Consider the following 21,899-nt stretch of genomic DNA (forward strand, 5'->3'; position numbering starts at 1 on the left):
CTGTGCATGGGAACAAGACAATCACCATTGATGGAGGCTTGTGTATTTGCCCGACGAGAGCTCTGACGTCTGATGGCCAATTCAGACAACAGTGGTGACACATGGTTATTTACACACTTGAAAAACAATTGAAGATGACTAAAATTAATAAAGTTATCAAAGGTGAAAAGGTTGTGTTTTTTTAGAATGCCGCAGTGATGCCATCTCATGGGTTTCCGGTCCATGACATGGGTTTCCGGTCCATTAGAGCAGCTGCACTGACTTAATCTGTGCCAAATATCCGAGATGAAATTGAAAACGATTTGTTTTCTTTGACCAAGTCCGGAAATTACCACCAGTGTTATCTAAATGCCACTGCATGGGATGGCACACCGTTCGAAGTTTAAAAGTCGGAGCATCAGGTGACAGCAGGGCAGCACGAGTGACACAGATGACAGTGACCCGGCGGAAAGCCAAGCGCTGGGAGCTCTGAGCACAACATGTTCACAGGCCAGAGTGCCATATGAGTCATTACATCACTCACTAATGGAGAAATGTCCCTAATGCTGCAAAAACAAACAAATATGCAGGTTTTTGTTCTATTCTTCATGATCGTTTGGAATATTATAGCTACATTCGGTATAGAATGCATACAGCATTTCATAATTTATTATTACTTATGGAGGAGAAGTAACAGTACACTGGCATTAGCTGCTCTTTTCTCCCTATCTCACTACCTGATCAGTTGTAGGGAATATGTAGGTGAGAGAGCCTGTGAAGTTGATGATACATCAATCTTGCTAGTAGTCCATGCACATGATTTATCCTATGTTTGCATTAGGTTAAAGCCAATTGCTTGGGATTTACTGATGACGTGCAACATTATATAACCTCACCCTTCTTCACTGAGGAGCCAATTCGGATTCACGTGTAGCACAGGAACACTAAAACAGAATGTTATTGAATTTGTGATCTAGCCAATGGAAATGAATGCGTCCGACTGTAAATACAGTGGTTTTGAATTTCATCGAGATCAGACCAGTATCCACTTTTTTACTAACACTCCTTGGCCCCCATTTACATAAGTGATCTCTGTGAGCTCCACATATTACATATATCACCCCCCCCCCCCCCCCCCCAGAGAAAAAAGTTAAAGAAAAAACATAATCAAATAGATAAAACATAAATAGATAAACAGATTATTTTTGATGCTCTCCACAAGGCGTGTGTGATGAAATACTCAGATTACAGTCTTTATATTAGTGTCACTCACATGTAAAGCTGATCATTATAGTAACCTGCTAAATTACGGTCTCTTTAATAAACTTGACAGAATCAAACAAACACTAAGTAAACTTCAGTACTGGCATCGTTCACGTCATCAAGATATTTTGGCTTCCTTTCTGGGTAGGGGGAGGAAGTGACTGCACATTGTCTATCTCTATACACAGTGTATGACCAGGAATCAATATTAACAAGACACCCTCGACTTAATCAATATTGGCAAAGAAAACGTTTGATTCAGTGCATCTTGAATTTGCATCTTCGTTAAACACAATACAAGTACTCAATGCATACCGACAGATGCACTTTTCTGGTTCACAGTGCGAGCACAAATGTCTTACAGTATAATTTAGCCCATAAAAGCTCAAACATGCACTGAGTCCGCACTCAGTAGTTGTAAATGGAGCAGGTTTTCTCAATTCTCACTCTGGGAAACCTGGTTGGCGCCATTAAAAAATAAAGTAAAAGCAGCAGATAACCCATTTCAATTCATTTATAACTTTAATAGAGCAAGGAAACAAGTAGAAGTGCTTTATCACCCTATGGTGAGAGCGAAGCACCCTGACAATGTGACGGTAATAGCCGTTAATTGTGCTCTCTGTCCAGAGTGTTCCTCCCGCGGCTACCAGATGAAATGTTAATTATCAAAGGGGATGATGGGAAGGGAATGGTTTTGGATAAACCCGGCAAGGTCAGCCGAGCTCAGCCGCAGCCAAACCTCCTGCCCGTCACATTCGCCGCCGCCCATCACTCCGGTCAGACAACCCACCAAAGACAAGGGAAGGTGACGAGGAGACGACCATAGCCGAGTGTTTTTCTCGTGGCTGAGCTCTGTAATTAGGAGGAGGCATTAAGCCCACACGGGGGCACGCCTGGTGTTAAACATAACCTCTCCTGACTGACAGTGCAGTGGTGGAAAAAAAAAAAACACACCACAGCTGTCAGAGCGCATCAGCCCACACTGGCCCATTGGAGGGTCACATCAGGTGACAGTCTCTGGGTGACAGCAGAGCAATGAGTCACACTCAGAGTGACATTATGATAATGACGGAAAAAGACAAATGTGGACATTTAAATTGGAGATTAGCTGTGGTTGGTAAAGCTACCTCCCCTCAGCACAGACTAGGAATATTTGAGGTAATTTCAAAGGATTATACCACAGTCATATATATATATATATACCTTCTAAAAGCCCCCCATATCTAAAAGCCACCCAAATTCATTAAAAAGAGCTCACAAAGACACAGGGCTGCCTTGACTAATGTCATCCATCATGTTCAACAACACAGTTTTGTCTCGCCGTGGCTTTATTACACAGTTAATTACCACGTAAATTGGAGTGTTTTATTTATTTATTACTTTCTCCAAGTGGCGGTGGAGAAAAGCAAGCAGAGGGCAGAGAAGGAGGTGGAAACACGACATGATCTCTGCAGAGTCGCTGTCGGCCCGAAAGCAGGTTACACGCAATCAATAGCCTGTGACCTCTTTAACAGTTGTGTGAGGAGAGGAAAAAAAGAATACATGCCCGTAAAAATACAGAAAGGAGTGAGCTTCTTTTCACACCATGATTCTTTCAACCCTCTTTCTGAAAAACGGGATCTCTCTTAACCTATCGTATCGTTACATTATAGTTTTCCAGAGTTGGTAGTGGTCCCCCCGCAGTTCCAATGCAGTGGCTTCATTGAAATCCATCTCTCATTTTGTACGTCTAAACACACCTTTTCCATTGTATCCACTCACTGTCTCTTCTAATGTCACCTGCTTAACTTTTCCTTTGCAAACCTCTCCACCCGACTGTTGCTGTAAAACTGAAAAACTGAAATGATGCTTGCTCAAGGGTGCTCAAAGCTCATACCCCCGATTGAACAACATCAACAACCTGACACTGAGTCTACAGGCTCCTCTCACTCCAGCTCATCATCAATATGCTTCTTTTCTTCATTTTGATAAATGTAATGGTGTTTTAGATTATAACGGACTAACAACAATAGAACCTTCTGTGTGTTATTGTAACTGTAGAATAGATCCTTTATTAACTAAAGTTGTGAATAGACCACCTCATAAACATACACTACACTTAATGACATTGACATTCTTGATGGTAAACGCCTGACTTTCCTAAAAGCTGCAGTAAATCAGTATTATATCTGGTCCCTGTCTGTTCTCAGATCGCGTTATGAGAGCACAATAAACAGGCAGCTAACAATCAACGGGATTAACTGAGTCACTTCAAGGGGAGCATGGCCATCCCCCCCCCTCTTAATAGTTCATACAACGCCAGCAGAGCCCAGATGTTGCCCAGTTTAATTATTTGGGGGGGCCGATTTCAAAGCAGGTAAACAGAATGCATCTGTTGTCGGAGCTTCCCCTCACTTTCGGGCGAGGAAAGCCTTTGATGAGCGGCGACTCCTCTCCCGGTAGCGCGGCGGTAGCTTTCTCCTGGTGTTGTTTGCTCTGACGATGAGGGATGTCGGTTTCACGGCATCAAAGGGAATGAACAGTGAGTTCGCTTTCTGATCTCAGCAAGCCGGCTCTGGGCACAGACACACATGGAAGTACAGCGTGTGTTCTGTAGCGGAACATCGGGTGTGGGACAGCATCACACTCTGGTGGTAGGAGCTCTCTGTCTGGTACTAATGGCTATGTCACCTCCAGATTGGAAGCGACTAAGTACTAATCCTGTATCCAAGTAAAAGAACACATTACGTATATCTGTACTCGCTGGTTGAAGTAAATGGTAAATGGTTTTGTATATATATAGCGCTTTTGATGACCACTCAAAGCGCCGTACAGTACAGTTTTACATTCACCCATTCAAACACACATTCATACAGTGCATCTATTCGCAGCACTTTGTTATTCTATGGGGGGCCATTCAGGGTCCAGCATCTTGCCCAAGGACACTTCGGCATGCAGATGGGTCAGACTGGGGATCAAACTGCCGACCTTCAGGTTGGAGGACGACCACTCTACCCCTCAGTGGGGCCAGAAGTTCATTTTGAAAAGTACAAATACGTGAAAAATTTACATTGCATTAGCATCTGGCATACACGTGCAATTTAAATGCAAACTGCTATATATAACAAAATAAACAAAATAAAAAAATAAAAGCAAGATGCTGTGTTAGGTGTTTTTTTTCTTCATGAAACTTGGACTATGGGCAGAAAAGGTCTCTGGTTCGACTCCACGAGAAACAACAAAAAGACGAACCTGGATTGATCTGTCCAAAACTCCAAGAGGATTCTCCCTACCCTGTCTAGTGCCCCTGAGCAAGGCACCTTAATCCCCCAACATCTGCTCCCCGGGCGCCGTACATGGCTGCTCACTGCTCTGTGTGTCCTGCACCAGATGGGTTAACAGCAGAGGTTCAATTTCCCTACCTGCATGAGTGTGCCTGTGTTTGGTACAAATAAATGTATCTTAAACACATCTTGGATCTGGATCCCTGTACTGGACTCACAGAGTTGAAATTGGAATGGATCAACTCTGACAATGGTTAACAATGTGCGTATTTCCCATAAGGTCAGATTGTTCCATTAATATTGAAACTTGACAAGTAGGGAGAAATCAGTTTTCGCTCTGTGTACCAGACCTGCATGCTGATAGCGGCTCTAAATACAATCGAGCTCCATGGAGCGTAACAGTGAATCCTTTTGATTTGAATATGAACAAATCTCTGAGATCTTCACGGTGATTCCGGAGCAGGTATAGTGGATTTGATGCATTTCTTTGTAATTAGAATCTAATCACCAGGGACAGAGGACTGCAGGTGTTGGAACGGGTCCCGTGTCCACTTCACTGTGACATTTGACTGTGCACGCTGGAAATGGATTCGACTGAAGTAAATCAATATGAAAAAAAAAATCGAGGACAGGGAAACGAGAAACAGAACAGTAACCAGACATTTACACGAGCACCATCAATGGTAAATACTGCAATGTGATAAACACGCTTTCTGCTTGCTTGGCCTCCTTCATTGCCCTCTGCAAAAATTCTTCATGGTCTGCATATGTGGAGTGAAAGTCATCCACATGCGAGGGGAGAAAGGCGGAGTGGGAATGCGCCAGAGAGATATTCTGCTGCAGTGGGCTCCTCTCAACTGTGGAAAAGTGTGATTGGTTACACATCCATTCAGCCGGGGCGCTACCCCAGTGATCCACCGGCGTATGTTCATTAAATTCCGCAGAGCTAATTAGAATCTATTTGACATCCGTCGGGAGACATTTGCACAGCTTGCAGAACTGCACAAACAATTCACGGGCACAAGCAGCCGTGCACACTGCAGGCATTTTAAAAGGGAGAGGATGCAGTACAGCACGCAAGGTATTGTACGGTAGGTAAATTCAGCAAGTGGCTTACCAACTTGAAATGTCTCATTAGACACGTGTGATGAAAGCACGTTGGGCTTTTAGTCCTCGACAAAGATTATAAGCAGGCCAACACTGTTTTTATTATTATCTTACTGCTGACCCACGTCCTTGCTAAGGGATCATCAGATTGTAAATTATTTCAAATGAGGTTTCAAATGTCATTTTGTAAAATGCAAAAGGCAGGATAAGTGAAAACAGTACAGATTAGCAATGTATTCAATTAGTGCAATCTGATTATTGATCAATTAAGATAATCCTTCATCTATTTTATGATAATGAAGCATCTTATAGCTGATAAATATGCATTTGATTTTTGATTTAAAAGACTATTAAATTAAAATCTCACTCTCATAATCACAATCAGACATATTTCCTAATTATGACATAATATTTCCTAATTAGGACAAAGTGACATTGCCTCATGTTTATGAATTATCATTCCCTTATTGTGAGATCTGTATTTTCCAATTAAAAACAACTGCATGACTGCACGAGATCAGAAACGTCTTATTTTGACAGAAGAAACATTCATTAAAAAAAAATATATATATATATATATATATATATATATATATACGGAAAGTATTTTGCCACCACATAGCTCTAAATATTTAAATGACAAGACTACTATCCTTTCTTTAGCTTTTGTGATTGTGACTTACCACGAATTTTACACCACATACAATTGTGAATTGGAATTTTGAAATGGTGGATCTACAAATACACTGATAGCATTTGTTTCCTGCCATTTTATTTGTTATGGAAGAAAGATATTCCACAAAAAAAAAACAGAATCCATCTCTCTCACAACAAATTAAAGATGTCATCACGTATGAGTTGCATCAAGCACGATTTCCTTTCCACAGGGAGTTCAGCGTATTCCTGAATTCTCTACTTCAGTAATCCCTTTTATCATCTCTCTACTAATCATCGTAGATGCTGTCTGACCAAACTGCAACCGACTCTGTATGAGTCTTAGTAGATGCTTTATCTCCAAATGACAGCCTCTTCAAATGGATTGGGTTATTGGGGTGCTGAGTAAGACGATGGCAGCAGAGAGCAGCACAAGAGTCCCAGTGGGAGTCAGTGGTTGAACCCTGCTAAAGCCAGGATTGGCTGAGCAGATGCAGACTCCTTCTACTCGACACTGTGACACACTCAGTTTGATCGATGCACATCAGTGAGCACGGTTCAAACAGCAGGCAACAGGGAGGAAATCAAATGTTTAAGTATCAGAGCAAACAAACACAAATGTGTGCAAATGACACTGAAAACCGCACCGCAAACTTGTTTTGTCACATTCCACCGTGTGGTGTGTGTGTGTGTGATGGTGAGATCCTGAAGCGCGTGACTCGGCGACTGTTTGTCGCTTCACAAATGTCACCGGAGATGTCACACTGCGATCGTGTGTCAGTCTGAGTCAAAGATACTTCCTCTCCGTCTCCCTCCACTCAACATCCATCCGTATGACGGCGGGCCCAGGGCGGAGCGGCTGCTGCTGCTGCTGCTCCAGCACCCACATCATTAAAATCATCACGAGAGCATGTAGGAGACTGACAGCTCTGATGGCTTGATGTCGACTGTCTGACAAAAACTACTGCTAAACAGCGAGCAAGGGCGAAATCAGAATGGTCACCCACAAGTGTGTCTGGTACTGGGAAAGAAAAAAAACAGGCCTCCAGGATGTGTCCCCCCCCTAGAATAGTCTATCTTTTCTCTGCCTTTGCTTCCTCCAACACTCACCCACTCACACCCCCTCCCCATCATGTGTGTGAGCTGAGTGGGGATGTCAGGCCCCCTCTTACTTTTTCAAAATTGCTCCCAAAACCTAGCCAGCCATGGCAGATCTGCATTCGGCAGAGGACGGAATGAGGGCACACAGAGAGGAATACATTTCTGGAATGAAACGTGTAGATGTTTCTTTGCATGATGGCCCCCGGGAAACAGGCTTTTTTTTAAAACAGGGTGAAGGAGTCACTCAGTCATACCGGCGGATAAAAGCCAACCTTCAGGAGACGTGTGGAAGGACGACAAGGCGATTTCCCAATGATTTGATTATTAACGCAGCAATGTATGTGGGCTTTTTTTTTTTTTTACGTGTAAAGGAGTCTCTTTGATGAGGATGCAAATGACTGAACAGCAAAAATGAGAATTCAAATCAAATTCATAACAGCAGAAACAACGTCAGAGGCGGGGAGTAACCGGTACAATTAGAGTTTGGGATATTCTACTTCGCTCTTTATTGGACATTTGATTTATGTCTTTTCTTCATCTGTCCTTCTTTTCCTACACGATCTTTCTTCACACCCTCCATCCTAACCGCTGTTCGCTTTCTCATCTTCAAAGTCACAATTTTTTCCTTTCGCTCTTTTCTGCTCTCCTTTTTTCCACCTGTCCTCTCTCATTTTCTACCCAATCATAACTTTCCCTCTGTGATTCTGTCCTTCCATTTCCTTTACTTGATATTGTGCAAAGTGCACAATACAACATTGGTCTTAACCTTTAACATATAATAAAATACATTTTAGGACGTTCACAGACATGTTGCCAACTTTTGTGCATTTTAGATTTTGTAAATTATTGATTTTTTGTACAAGACAGTAGAAGTCATAGCACGGCCTACTAAATGTCTGCGTGTAAACATTTCATCTTAATGGGCCATGCTTCATTTGTAATTTGATTGTGTTAAAATACTGTATATATGAGCACAGAGAGTAAGAGAGAAGCCGACAGATAAATGTTTGAAACTGGGATTCGGCTAAATGCAAACGATAATTGATGGTGTCATGAACATTGAATCATGAATAATGTTATTTATGGTACACATCCAGCGTTTCGACGTACACAGATCCCTTTCAAACGCAATGTTACGGCTGCCTTGGGATATGTGTTGCTGTGTGTTTATGTTAAAAAGGCTGTGCGGCCCCCGGCGCACGATTGGCTCCCACGGGTGTTAGTGTGGCCTGTCTTCGATCAGCGTCCAGATTGGCGGATTATTATTTTTTGTTTAATATCAGATTTAAAGGAGTTTTTTGTATCTGTTTGGCTTTGGTAACATCATTAGCTCTAGGTTAGAGTCCTTCCCTTGTTTGTACAAGACATTTATTCTGCTATGCAATTGTATTAGATTGAACATTCACCAAAAAATGTAATTCTCCCACCTGGTACATGTTCTTCCCTTTCCCTCTCAGGCTAGGGTCGAAACACGCAACATTTGAAACTACGAGGTCTCACTGTCTTCGTGGATGGTAAAAATGTTATGGACGACAGCTAAGCACAGGGTAATAACACTGACCAGACATAAACTCAGTTTTGGTCAAGTCTTGTTTCTATTATTTCTTTTCATTCCTCCTTTTAGTATGTGTCCTTCTCATTCTGTCTTTTCTGAAAAGATGATGATGTATTCAAATGTTTTTCTCTTTTCTCTTTTCCTGTTCTTTCACCCTCTTTATTTTATTTTTCTTTCATCCCTTGATTTCTCATTTATTCCGTCCTCATTTCATCCTCACTCACTTTCTACCTCCCTTCTTTCTTCATGATAAAAGACAAATCATTTCTAGTCTCCTTGTCTCTGTCCTTCCTTCTGCCTTAAAAACGTCTTTTATTCTAAGCGTTTTATTCTTGAGTAAAGTTTGGACTGCAGGTTTTTTTTACCTCTCGTACAGTATTCTCTCAGTGTTATTGATTCTTTAGCTTGAATAAAGGATGAGAATATTTCTTCCACAACGGTACCCTTGAGAAGTGAGGTGTAGATCCGCTGTCAGCTCGACACTTTACACTTGTCATTTGGGGAAACGGCAGACAGAGAAGAAGAAGAAAATTGGTGGGAATTCGCGGCTGCGGCCGGGACAGTGGACCTCGCGGTGAGGGCTTAACAAGCTCTCAGCTCTGACCCCGGCTGTGCTCCGCCCCTCCTTGTACTCCTCTGCCGGCGCACATATGGCAGGGGTGTATGATGTGTGACAGGCTTGATACCTGTGACAGCTCTGTGTGCGGCAAATCCACTGACTGTGGCAGGGGGGGAGCTGGGAGGATAGGCAGGAGGGAAGCGAGTAACGTTGGACTAGAAGGGGGTTAGAGGAAAGGAGATGGAGACCCCTGCTGGAGTGACAGCTTTTCCAGGTGGGGGGGACAGCCGGGTGACAGTGATGGAGGGGGCGCAGCGTCAACACGCACTGTCATCTCGTCCCTATAGTCAGTGTTCTTTGCTGTCTAGCAGACTTTCTTGTTGCTTCTAAAGTTTAAAAACCCAGGAGCATTTTTAGATGTGTGCACTGAATGCTGATAAAGGAGTGTGTATTCATACTGGACTGTACTGTCGAGCTATTCACATACACGCATCCACAATGAAACCCCACTACAGCACTGAACACTGGACACACGTCAGTGCTCAGGCTGGATCTGGGTCACAAGGCATTAAATCCCCTTGTTCATCAGCTGCCCACACACACACAGCAACCCACTACCGTCACCTCACCACATACCATCTGTCCTCCAAAAGCTGGGCTATCAAATCCATCAGGGTCTAACAGGTCAACCTCCACAGAGACGCCAGGCGCACGTGAACTGGCCGGCTGACAATGCACCAGTTTGCACAGCACCACACACAGCCGGGGAGGAACATCATCCCACTGCAGCAGGAGACGATTCATGCTCACCGCTTGAGTTTTAGTGGCGATGTTTATAAGTATTAAATCAAACAAGAATGTTGCCTTAATGGTTGTGAATTCAGCTTTAATTTAAGTTTCTCTGTTTTGTTTTAAAGTCTTACTACCCAATTTGCATGAGCGATGTGCACAGCAACTTTGTAAATGTGGTAATTTGATATCTATTAACGAGAAGAAGAAATGAGATCAAGTGTTTAGTGGTCTCTCTTTAAACTGCAGTACAGTAGGAAAGAGAAAATTCACAAACTTTGCAATTTGGATGTGTTATTGTCTGTCTTTTAAAGCAGGACTTGGAGTTTACAGACAATAGTATTAGATTCAATGAAGGAGACTGCTTGGCAATTCCGATCCAGTCCATTAGGAGTTAGGAGTGCTAATCTATAACGAGTCTGCTTAGCTGCTATAGAAGTCCAATAGGAAGACAAGGAAAAGTGTGAATCATTTAAATATAAAATACCGTGAGCCATTTTCTAATTTCATAATTGTGCAGTAATAACTAACAACCGTGGAAAGCATCTGATAGTTATTGTAATATATCTCATAATGATGGCTCTAGATGTTCTAATTATGAATGTGAGTTTATAATTATGAAGTTGGATCTCAAAGGTCATAATGTTGTCCCATAAATGTGATGTAGTACCTCGAATGTCTTTTTTTATGTCTTCCTATGTATATACACCCGCGCACACACACGCGCTGAAGTGGAAAACATGCTATGTCTATAATATGAGTCTATTAAAGTGTTGTATCTATATGAGTGTGTGTGTGTGTGTGTGTTTGAGAAAGGAGAAATTGGAAAAATAAAAATTGGAGGGACACCAGATGATATTTCACAGGGCACTAGTGGTCACCTGAATGGTTGGACGATTATGAAAACGTTTTGAATCATATCTACTCCAACACCAGTCACCGTATCTCAACCCATTTGAACATGTAGGGAAGATGTTGGACCAACATTTATGACACAGCCCTCTACCCCTGTTATCACACGTCACAAAAAGCATCGGAGGGCCAATGCACTCCCGGCATGTGGACTTTATATTCCCCCGATCAGACAACACTGACTATGCCTCCCCACCGTTTGAGTTCCAGCAGCCTCTCTCATCGTGGCACAGTTTTTATTGTTTCTCACTTGTTTTTGTCCTTTTGAGTTATGGTGCTAGTTGTCCTAATTTTCAGTTTGGCCTCGTCCTTCTTTGTTTCTCACTTGGTATATTCAGGGGGAAGTCTCTCAGTCCGATGGCCCATGGCATAGTTGGCCCAGATCTTTCCATGTTGTGTTCTTTTTAGACAGGCTCCCAAAGTTTGAATCTCTTTTTTAGCTTTTACCGCAATTCTGACGTGGCATCCATCTTATCGATTGTGGGTACTGATTGAGCCAAGTCAACTTTTGAGGTTGTTCACGTATATGGCATGCATATATTATTCATAGTTTGAATGATTTACCGGGTTTATTTTGCCACAAATGTCCATGTTGACTATTTCAGAGATCTGTCAAGCAATCAAATGGTAAATGGTCTATATTTATATAGTGCTTTTCTAGTCCTGAGTACCACTCAATGTGCTTTACGGTACAGGTTTACACACATTAATGCAGTGCATCTATGTACAGCACTTTCTCTATGAGAAGGGGCAATTTGGAGTTCAGTATCTTGCCCAAGGACACTACGTCAAGCGGACGTAGGAAGACTGGGATTTTACCGCCGACCTTCTGGTTACAGGAGGTCACTAAGCACTGTAATTTAGCACGATGTAAAGCATTGCAGCAACAAAAAGGTTACCCTTTTTTTCAAAACCTCCACCAGGAGCGTTACCTTAAAATAACCATCATACAAATGAGGAAATGAAACAAAGTTTAAATGAGTGTTCTGAAATTAATTTGACGCTATTTTTGAAGTAACAATGCAAATACAGGGCTTGCGGCAAACACCCGGCATTAATAATGCATTTTGTTAAATGTTAATGAACTGTTGCTTTATATTTCGTCAACTTAATTAAAAAAAAAGGGGGGGAAACAATGGTAATTGTCACTTGTAAAATACTCCTAACCCTATTAATTTGTTATTTAGGTTAGGTAATTAATTCATTAGGATTTCAAGGTTAGGTGCAGAATTGTCAGTTTATAATTAATTGACACTTCGAACATTGTGGTAACACTCAACAAACATTGGCCAAGCAACAGAGGGTTGACTGAGGGTATGAAAAATATGTCAACGCACTTCCACCTTGAAGATTTTCACTGTGCAGATCAAAATGAAGAAAAAGGCAATAAGAGGGAGACGACCTGGAAGACCAAGAAAACTTTCATCAGACTGCATATTTGCAGAAAGGCAGAACATGAAATTCTTGGTGGCTGTGGCTGAGTGGTAGAGTGGTCGTCCTCCAACCAGAAGGTGGGCAGTTCGATCCCAGTCTAACCCACCTGCATGCCGAAGTGTCCTTGCGCAAGATGCCGGAGGTAGGGAGACTCCGTGATAAGTGTCCTGTTTATCAGAGGCTTGACTAATAGTCATCAATTGATTGCATGTATGTTCAAAGGGAACGTGGACACATGTAGGCAGAGCTCCATACAGAGAGGCCCTGTGGACCTTCTTTCTGTGAGGTAATAGGGCCCAACTGTGCTGCACTGTATGCAAATCTGGATAATCCAGAGTTCTGCTGGAAACAGATGGTCAGACCTTCTGACTGATCAATTCTGCCTCAGCTCTAGAAAAAAGGATAATTTGATTAAAAAAGACGCGTTGTTTGGACGGAAAAGGAACAGTGAACATTATTTGCGGAGAAAAACATTGATTTTAAATACATACAAGCAAACTCGGGAAGCAGATGTCATGCAGTCAGTAAGTGAAGGTGGAAAGAGGCTGGTTTCTATATAAGGGCGATGACCCAAAGCAGACCCAGAAATCCACACTTCAAGAAAAGGTCCTTTATCTTTAATTTTCAAAGTATGTGGGAAGATCTTAATAATGCTTTAACTGTTGAGCAGAACAGCCTATAATACCCTCAGAGCTTGAGGGGATCTGCAAGAGGTAAAACAAAAAAATCTACAAAATCAAGAACAGAAGGAAATGTGTGCAAACAGCTGTAATACCGGCCAAAGGTCAAGTCGCTAAGATAAAATATGACCTCATTATCTTGGTGAAAACTATATTCTTCACCTCAGAAACAATGTGAGAAACTAGTTTTTCCTAAAACTGCTGTTGCAGGGTAGAATTGAGACAGTAGAGGGAAATGTCCACTTCATCATTTCCATATGCATGTATCCACCTGCCATCCTGCCATGGGTATTAATGTATTTTTCTTGGCAGCAAGTACCTTCCATAGAGGAATGTCTCCATATTGCAGCCTTACCATTCTTGGTCAGATTGCTAGTGAATACTGTCAGGCCGACAAGATTGGCCAAGTGATGGGAGTGACCATAAAAAGGAAAACTAACAGGTCTTCCGAACAGTCAGGGAGAAAGAGATTGAGAGAGACAAGGGAGGATGGAATGCTTTCCGCAGAAAAAGAAAATAAAGATTGTCTGGTGGGCAGAGGAAGATCAACAGAGCTCGGGGGGGGAAGGAAACAGCCATGTTAGCTGAATTCTCAGAGAGCACTTCAGCACAGCCGGTGTTTTTCCAGCCAGAATCTAATGTCAAGCTCCACCATAAAATGCTTCAGTTATCCTGATGTTCAATCTGACTTCAGAAAATCAATCAAGGGAGATGAGAAAACTGACCTCTCCTGCAAAACAAGGGGCTAAGAGAGCCGGCGGACATTCTGTTCAACCAAGCATGAGCTTGCATTCATTGGTTATGTCGAGCCACCGAACTGTTTTAACAGCACCTGGACAGCTGTGGAACATCCAAAGCAAACAGCGGGTTCGGAGGGCCGAGTCTGACAGATTTATGAGGAGGTTGAAGGAAGAGATTGGATGTAATAAACAATCAATATCAGTGATTACGCCTCAAATGACAGGGCCCAGAGACTTGCAATTTGGGCAGGCTGTGTTTGTTCACCTGAACCAATCGTGCCCTGTCAACAGAAGTGGGTCACAAAAGCTGGAAAATTACATAAGTAATCAAAAGTAAGCAAGTATACAAACATGTCAAAGCTGCCGCTAATCCTCTTTTTCAAGAGGGCCCCGGCTGTTCCAGGCAGCAGCTCCTACAGGGCAGCTGACAGGGACACAAACCGCTTCTACCTACCCTGAAAAACAAAGTTTGAAATCACTGCTGAAATCGGTCAAGTATGTTTAAACACCCCCTACAGTGCACCGGTGTTCTACACTCTTTATTGCTTTGGTAAGACTGTTAAAAGTAATGAATGTTCATATATGTGTAACTCAAATAATGAAGGGAAGTGTCCCTTTTAGACAAGGTATCACACTGCTCTAAAGACTAGGTTCACTCTCTCAAAACAGTCGACTAGTTCCCCACCCATTTGCCATTTTAACTAAGTCCTCACTACATGTTGTACACCTCTGGAAAAGGTAAACATGCTGCTTGTGATTCAAAGACTAAATCCACTGAGTCACAGCTGCCCATTAGAAGAAGTCACTAGTTACTTCATTTTAAAGTTTGCGTTTAGAATCTCTAAACTGGATGTTAGGTCGAATGGGAATAAAATGTACTTTTAAAGAGGCCTCTTAATGAGGTTTAGGCTAATGTTGCCCGTTTCAGTCAGATGCTCAACTGGCAGGTTGCATGACGGGTAGTTTGGAATAAAAAATAACTTTGTGAGCTATGATTAATACAAAGACTCTCTAGTTGAGGCAAAGAATAAAAATATAAAAGTGGAAATGAGAATAATAGGTCCCCTTTAATGCAGCATAATGGGAAAGGTTATGTAGCTTGTCTGTAGCACTTGCCCTTACCTTTTACAGCTATTTTAGCATGAGTGGCTGAAATGCATTTTCACTAAGTTCTATGGCTGCTCTTGTAATTATCACACATGAATGCAGTGAAGTGTAGCGGTGTGACACCGAGGTCCTCTGGGTGCTCAAAGAGAACGGGCCATCACTCATCTCAGGCAGTGAATCATATGGGATGAATCCAGGCATTACAGGGAATGGCTATTTTTAAAATGCCAAAGTTTGCCTCCCAACTTCCCTCCTAATTTGCTCTAACACAAAGGAATAAAGGGAAACTGTGAGGATATGTATTTTTTGACAATTTTGGAACATGTTTTGCTTCCTCAGAATGATAGCCAGTAGTCATGTGACGAACAAAAACCTCCATTTCCACTTGGAATTAGATGATTAATTTAATAAACACATTCCACATCTATTACAAAGCTGTAATCAAATGTAAATCTCATATTTTGACCTCAGCAAGGTATTAGTTTGGATAAAAGTAAATCCAAAACCAGCAAATCAGTTGAAGAACAACTAAACCTTTAAACTGAGATTAGCCTCTCAGCATCATTGACACACTCATCAAAAAGCTACATGTGAAATACAACTGATAACAAATGAATACATCTGTAGATTCTCCAGTATCCTGAATTGCGTCCTCACACCGGAGATGCACTGTCTTTGTGGATAAGACCACGAGCTGTACCTATTTCAATCGCACAATGAGATCCAATCTGAGAAGAGCATGTACTAATACCAAGTGTACTAGTACCAATCTACCCACACGCTATGCTCCTTAAACACAACTCGGTTCACAGCTGATGACTAAATCCCTTCCATGCAGCTGAGACCTCCTCCTTTAGATTCACGGACACCCTGTGGTTCCTCGCTGCCCGGAGGCGATCACCTGTCCTACTGTTACAGGTCACCGCATTCAGCTGTGATAATTGTTGAAATCGGGAAAACGGCACATCAGTCAGCTCGGCCTAAAAGCCCTTAAGAGGATGTGGTTGTGTGCGGTTTGCTTACCGCAGGGTCGGACTCGGTAGCAGGAGAAACATCGGTGTGATGTCCCAGCGCTACCACACCTTTTGGGAAGGAGGTGGTAGATCCCATGTAGGTCGTACCATCAGTTAAATTGTTTCTTTTGACTAAGACCATTTCATCTACCAAGTGGCTTTCAATATTATGTGGGTTACAATAAACATCATTGAGTTGTCTGATCAAATCCATCACTTTTTAAGAAAATTAAATACAGTATTTACGTGTATCTTTCTATATATCTTGGTATGAAAATGAATTGATAATTGTGTTTAGTAACAAATGCTGAATAAATGTGGTTGAAAAACCAGCTCAATCTGAATTGAATGGTGTCAAGTGGAGTTTCCCAATGCACGGGCCAATGTCTGCTCATGGGAAAGATACTGAGCCTGCAGTACTTGTATCTCTCTTCGAGTCATTTTCTTTCTTTTCTTGGAACTTTACTGCCGCCATCTGCAGGTCGCCCGCTTTCTCTCTCTGTCTCTCCCTCTTTCTCTCTTTTCGTCCAGTTAACAGGGAGGTTTTTCTTTCTCCTCAGTAGCCAAGTTTTTCATAGCTGTTGAAACTTAGTAAGATCTCGACCTCGCTAAGTGCCCTTGAGATAATGGTGTAATTTGGCGCAGTAAAAATAGAACTGAATTGAATCACCCATAATCACAAAGTAGAGTAAATCTACTGTTGTATTGTTGAAATGTTTTTCTTGTGCTACATCATTGGTATTCAGGTGTAAATCACCGCCGGATCCAATTAATTGAAAAAGGAAATTTGCAAACGGCTGTATATTTACAATCACGTAATAATTCTATTAACTGATATTGTTCCCGGTCTTTTGTATTTATTGTAAGAGGAGTTCTTTGCCTGTTTCCCGGAAGACATTGAGTGATTCTGCCCTCTAGTCTGCTCCCCTGCGTTATGTGATGAGTTTATAATCATGCACTTTCATTAGGATTCAGACAGGTTAATTAGGGAGAGAAGCAGCAGCCACCGAGTCTGCGCTTGTGTCTCCAGAACATCAAAGCGGTGCTGGCCCACTTGGTGGTCAGCCATCTCGCTCCTCTCTTTCTTTGCCCATGAGTCGTGTTGAGCGACATGACTCTTTAATCAGCCCTGCATCTGGGGAGCACGCTGCCCCACAGACATCATGCAAATGAGCCCACTCCTCTTTGATGGAGGCCCCGATGCATTCTGGTGGTCTGCCGCTCCGCACTTGGCACCGGAGTACTCCATCGTTACATAAGATTGAATTTGTGCAGGCCCGAGCCAAGGCAGTGCTGCTTCTCCTGTGGTCTCGAAGGAACCAAAAAAAAGTTTTACCTCTTCACCCTCAATTCCGTTCTGGCAAGAATCTCGCTGTGTATGTGGGCTTCCAGATGGCTGGATCTGGAAAGTGATATCTTCTTTTGGCTCATGCGTTGGCTGTGGGTGTGCCCCTGGGTCACAGAACGTGGTACTCCTGGCTACATTGACCACAGCTTATTCAATAAAGTCTTGATGGCCTGAATCCCAAGTGAATATGAGGGGTCTTGTCTGCTGCTGATGTATTCAAATTTAGCAGCGATAGAGCCGGCATGTTAGGCATGAAAAAAAAATACCACCAGTTGAGTCAATCAAGTGTATGCTGAAACAAGCTGAGCAGCATCAAAGAATGCCATCCAAGGAGACAACATACAGCGATTGACTGACAGCTTGTGGGCCTGGACAGGCAGATCCAACTCTCTCACACCATTACACAAACCAAGGGCGTATGTGGTCCTCCTAACGGTTTCTTGTGCCAGCAGGAGTAGGATAAAGACAATCCTTTCTATGCAGGGCATTAACTGCTCCTTGGAATCATGAGACGGGCGATCAGAGGCCCATAGGAGGCTCTGTAGGGGAGATCTGCATCTTTCATCTCGCAGAAGCTTTAGCCATAATGGCGGCCATTCGGGGGTCAATGCAAGTCCCCCGTTCAACGGCAACTTGTGTTTGGTCAGACACGGTAAAGCAAGACCTGCAGTATAGATAAGATAAGATAAGATACATTTATTGATCCCAAACACATGCACAATCCCACGACATGCAGAGTAGGGAAATTTGTCTTTTGCTTTTGTCCCATCTGGTGAACATCACAGGACACACAGAGCAGTGGGCAGCCATGCACAGCGCCCAGGGAGCAGATGTTGGGGGGGCACTTAGACAGTAGGGGTAGGGAGAGTGCTCTTTGGACTTTGGAACAGATCCGAGTGTTGTCCTGGCAGGTATGTTCTATTGTCACCGCGAGGAATTGAACCAGCGACCTTCCAGTCCGATGTCCGTAACTTTCTGCTCATAGTCCAATTATTCTGCAACTAGTCCACCGCCTCTCCATCACCACCGCACGTTGCTGCAGAACAGTTTTTGAAATATCCGTCTCTTTCATTCTGACGCCAAAACCTGACATTTACTGTTTCTGATTTAGATCTCTGAGACATGCAGCCGTTAGACTCTGTAGCAGTGTAGATATCCGAGCTGTCTCCGTTTGACATCACATTAACCGGTATCCACGGGAAGAATCTCACCAAGACCAAATAGGAAGAATGATGACACAACAGTCCACTATGTCACTGTATAAGGACATGCACAGTAAGCCCACTGATCATATAAGCCCTGAGCGGTAACTAGGAGAAGGAATGTCCATCCTTCTCTCCTGCCCTTCTATCTCCATATCTCTTCCATCCTAATGCAGCATGTGACAGCGAGCAGATAAAAGAGCTCCAGTAATATCCTCTGACAGCAGCTTTTACCTTTCTGCAAATGTGAGGAAGTGCTGTCTCTGATGTGCGGTGCGCCGCGGTTGAGCCTTTGTGCAGACATCCTGCTCTTCAGCCACGGCAGACATAAAGCGTGAGTCATTTGAAACAAAGCTGTCATCTCTCTTCACTGTTGTTTACTGCTTCAAATTATGGCTTTTACCTCAGTTGTCACTCACGTCCCAGGGCCTGGGCACAGTGGCATACTTAACTGTGCAGAAGAACGCGCTTTCAAAATAAAAATGCTAATGTAACATATCCGCCGTGATGTCGGGATAATGGCTAATAAAATATTATTGAGAAAAGGGTTAACCACGCGATGAACTCAACTAGTTTGTTCTCGGGGGGTTAACATGAAGTTGAGAAAAAGATTTAAAGCCAAGCAGACACGAGTCTATTTGAGGCGTAAGCAGAATGCGATTCCAGGGTAATTAGAACAGGTTATTCAACTAAAAACTGACAACACCTGCTCCATGCTCTCCAGAAACACAATTTTTTCTTTTTTTTATGTTTTCTAATGTGATGCCTCAACAGGATCAAATAATCATCAAAAAACAAATCTGCTGTGTGATTTGGCTTTCGGTTAGCAACATATCTGGATTCTGTGAAGCAGAACATTAGTCAAAGACACAGTCAGTAGCTGGTCTGGCCCAAAGTCTGGTGTAGTGGTGGGTATACACAAGTATTCACAAGTCTTTCACATCACTAGTGGTCCTTAACACTATATTTGTGTCCAAGTGTGAAAGTGTATGTGGTCACATCGATGTAGGAGACCACTGAGTTCTCACAGTTGGACTGGGAAACTCTGTGTGTGTCCACTGGGCTACACGCCCAACACACATTTTCCTCACTGCGTCTGCAGGAAATGGCAAAAAATCTAACATAAATGAGTTTAATGGCTTGAAGGAATTGCACTGCAAGAAGGAGGAACAAGACAGTGATCGGGGGTGTCGGTAGATCGATAAACAATATAGCAGGCCCAAATGTAGTTTTCATCCGTTCCGCTAAATAGATGGATGTTCTGCACACAGAATGGCACATATGATCGAGGCAGTGCGTTAGCATTAGGAAATAGGAAAGAAGCTTCCATACATTGTGAGCACATTAATCTCAGATGATTTACTCGCACGGTGTGAGGTGGAATTTAATAACAGTCGCACAGTGTGTGACCAGCTTAAGTGTCTACTACATCAAATAGGTCAAATTATAGAATCCCCTCATAATCTGCAAAAAAGAAGGGACACGATTGATGTTATCAGTGTTTCACACACACACACACACACAGACGCACACATATACAGTATATATAGCTGTTTTAGTGGCATTCATATTTATTTTAGTTTAGTCTCTCTACCATTTTTTATCTGAAATCAAATACCTCAACATAGAAACAACATTTTAAACATCAACTAGCTCCAGAGGATAAACATCAACTAGCTCCAGAGGATAAACCCAGAAGACTCTTCTGATCCTCAGACTTTCCACATAGTGCCCACATAACATATCCCCGTTTCTGGTTTTGAGTGACATGACTCTTATCTGCCATGACATTTGTTTGACATCTGTGCCCACATCATTTTCTTGATGATTAACATACAACATACAACACATTGATGTGGGAATTTAGCTCAAAGTGTAGCTGTATAGTCCTGATCTGGTTGAACATTTCCATTGTTTTAGTTACCTCAACTAACCGCACTTTAGGTGTGCTGGTCATTTTCACAAAAAATGTATTCACGTCTGTGGCTGAGGGGTACAGCGGTCGTCCTCCAATCAGCAGGTCGGCAGTTCAATCCCAGTCTTCCCCCATCTGCATGCAAAAGTGCCCTTGGCCAAGATACTGAACCCTGAATTGCCCGTCATAGAACAATAGTGCTGCTAATAGATGCACTGTATGAATGCAATGAAATCAAATCTTATATATTTTAATATCTGCATGGGATTTTACTTTATATATTGAATTACAGCAGGCGACATCCACTTACCCAGACTGGGCCGGGCCATGTACAAAATAGGTGGTGCATTATGCTAAACACATTGAATATGCCATTTTGAGAACATTGTGGGCATCTGTGTGAATTTTTTACGATTTTCCATTTGAAGGGCAAAGACTCAAATGAAATGTGGCTGGGGTGGCAAGGACTGACTCCTGACTGCTAAGCCAATAAAGACACCAGCTCTGTCAGCTCCGGAAAATAACAAGTCCACTGTCCGACGCATGGCTGTCGAAGATTAGAAGCTAATGTGAGAACCTTCGCTGTTGTTCCCCTCCACTTAGCCACCTCTGATGTAGATGTTTTGGGAACATTTCTTTGTGTGGCTCTCTGTCAAAGTAACCATTTGGATGAGCTCTTTGCTGCTCCCTTTCATTATCCTCCAGACGTGCTGTGCTGCTTTTTTAAACACGGGCAAAATGAGCCTGCCATCTCCGAAAGCAGTAATTGCTGAAAATTCGTTTGCAGCGTGCAATTATCTTCACTATCCTTGCCTCACATCATTTATTCAAAAGGGTTGTATATCACACTCGTCTAACACGTTCTCGGAGGAAAACAGGCGAGTAGGAGGGGGGGGGGGGGTGTCGAGGGGTTGTTGGTGCTGCTGCCCCCATCATCTGTCATCGGAGGGTCGTCCAGGACGATTAAAAGAAACAACACGGCCTCGTATCCGGGAGATTTACTCACCAAACTTAAAAAAACAAACAAACTCGTAAACAACATCCTACTCTAGCTCATTTGATCGGCTGTGATTGGCCACAAACAGCCGTGTCCATGTGCAGGTCAGAGCTGGCAGGGACGTCCTTCTCCTCTCAGGGGCAAAACCATCTGGGCCTATTTTTTTCGAGCCTGTATCAAATCCCTCCAGTGCATCTGCTTCACTCTGTCGCGCAGTCTGTGGCGGCTCTGAGAGCTAATGCTTGAAACGGCAACATCTCCTCCGTACAACACCCCCCCAC

At 42.8% G+C, this 21,899-nt stretch overlaps 1 protein-coding gene across 9 annotated transcripts in view; it reads right to left on the reverse strand.

Annotated features, from left to right (window-relative positions):
* nlgn4xa (neuroligin 4 X-linked a) overlaps window positions 1–21,899 on the reverse strand; it is a 68,213-nt gene that overhangs the window by 15,236 nt on the left and 31,078 nt on the right. The gene's annotated exons all lie outside the window — the stretch shown is intronic.

This window comes from Pleuronectes platessa, chromosome 24 (genome assembly GCF_947347685.1).
Source record: "Pleuronectes platessa chromosome 24, fPlePla1.1, whole genome shotgun sequence".
Taxonomy (NCBI): domain Eukaryota; kingdom Metazoa; phylum Chordata; class Actinopteri; order Pleuronectiformes; family Pleuronectidae; genus Pleuronectes; species Pleuronectes platessa.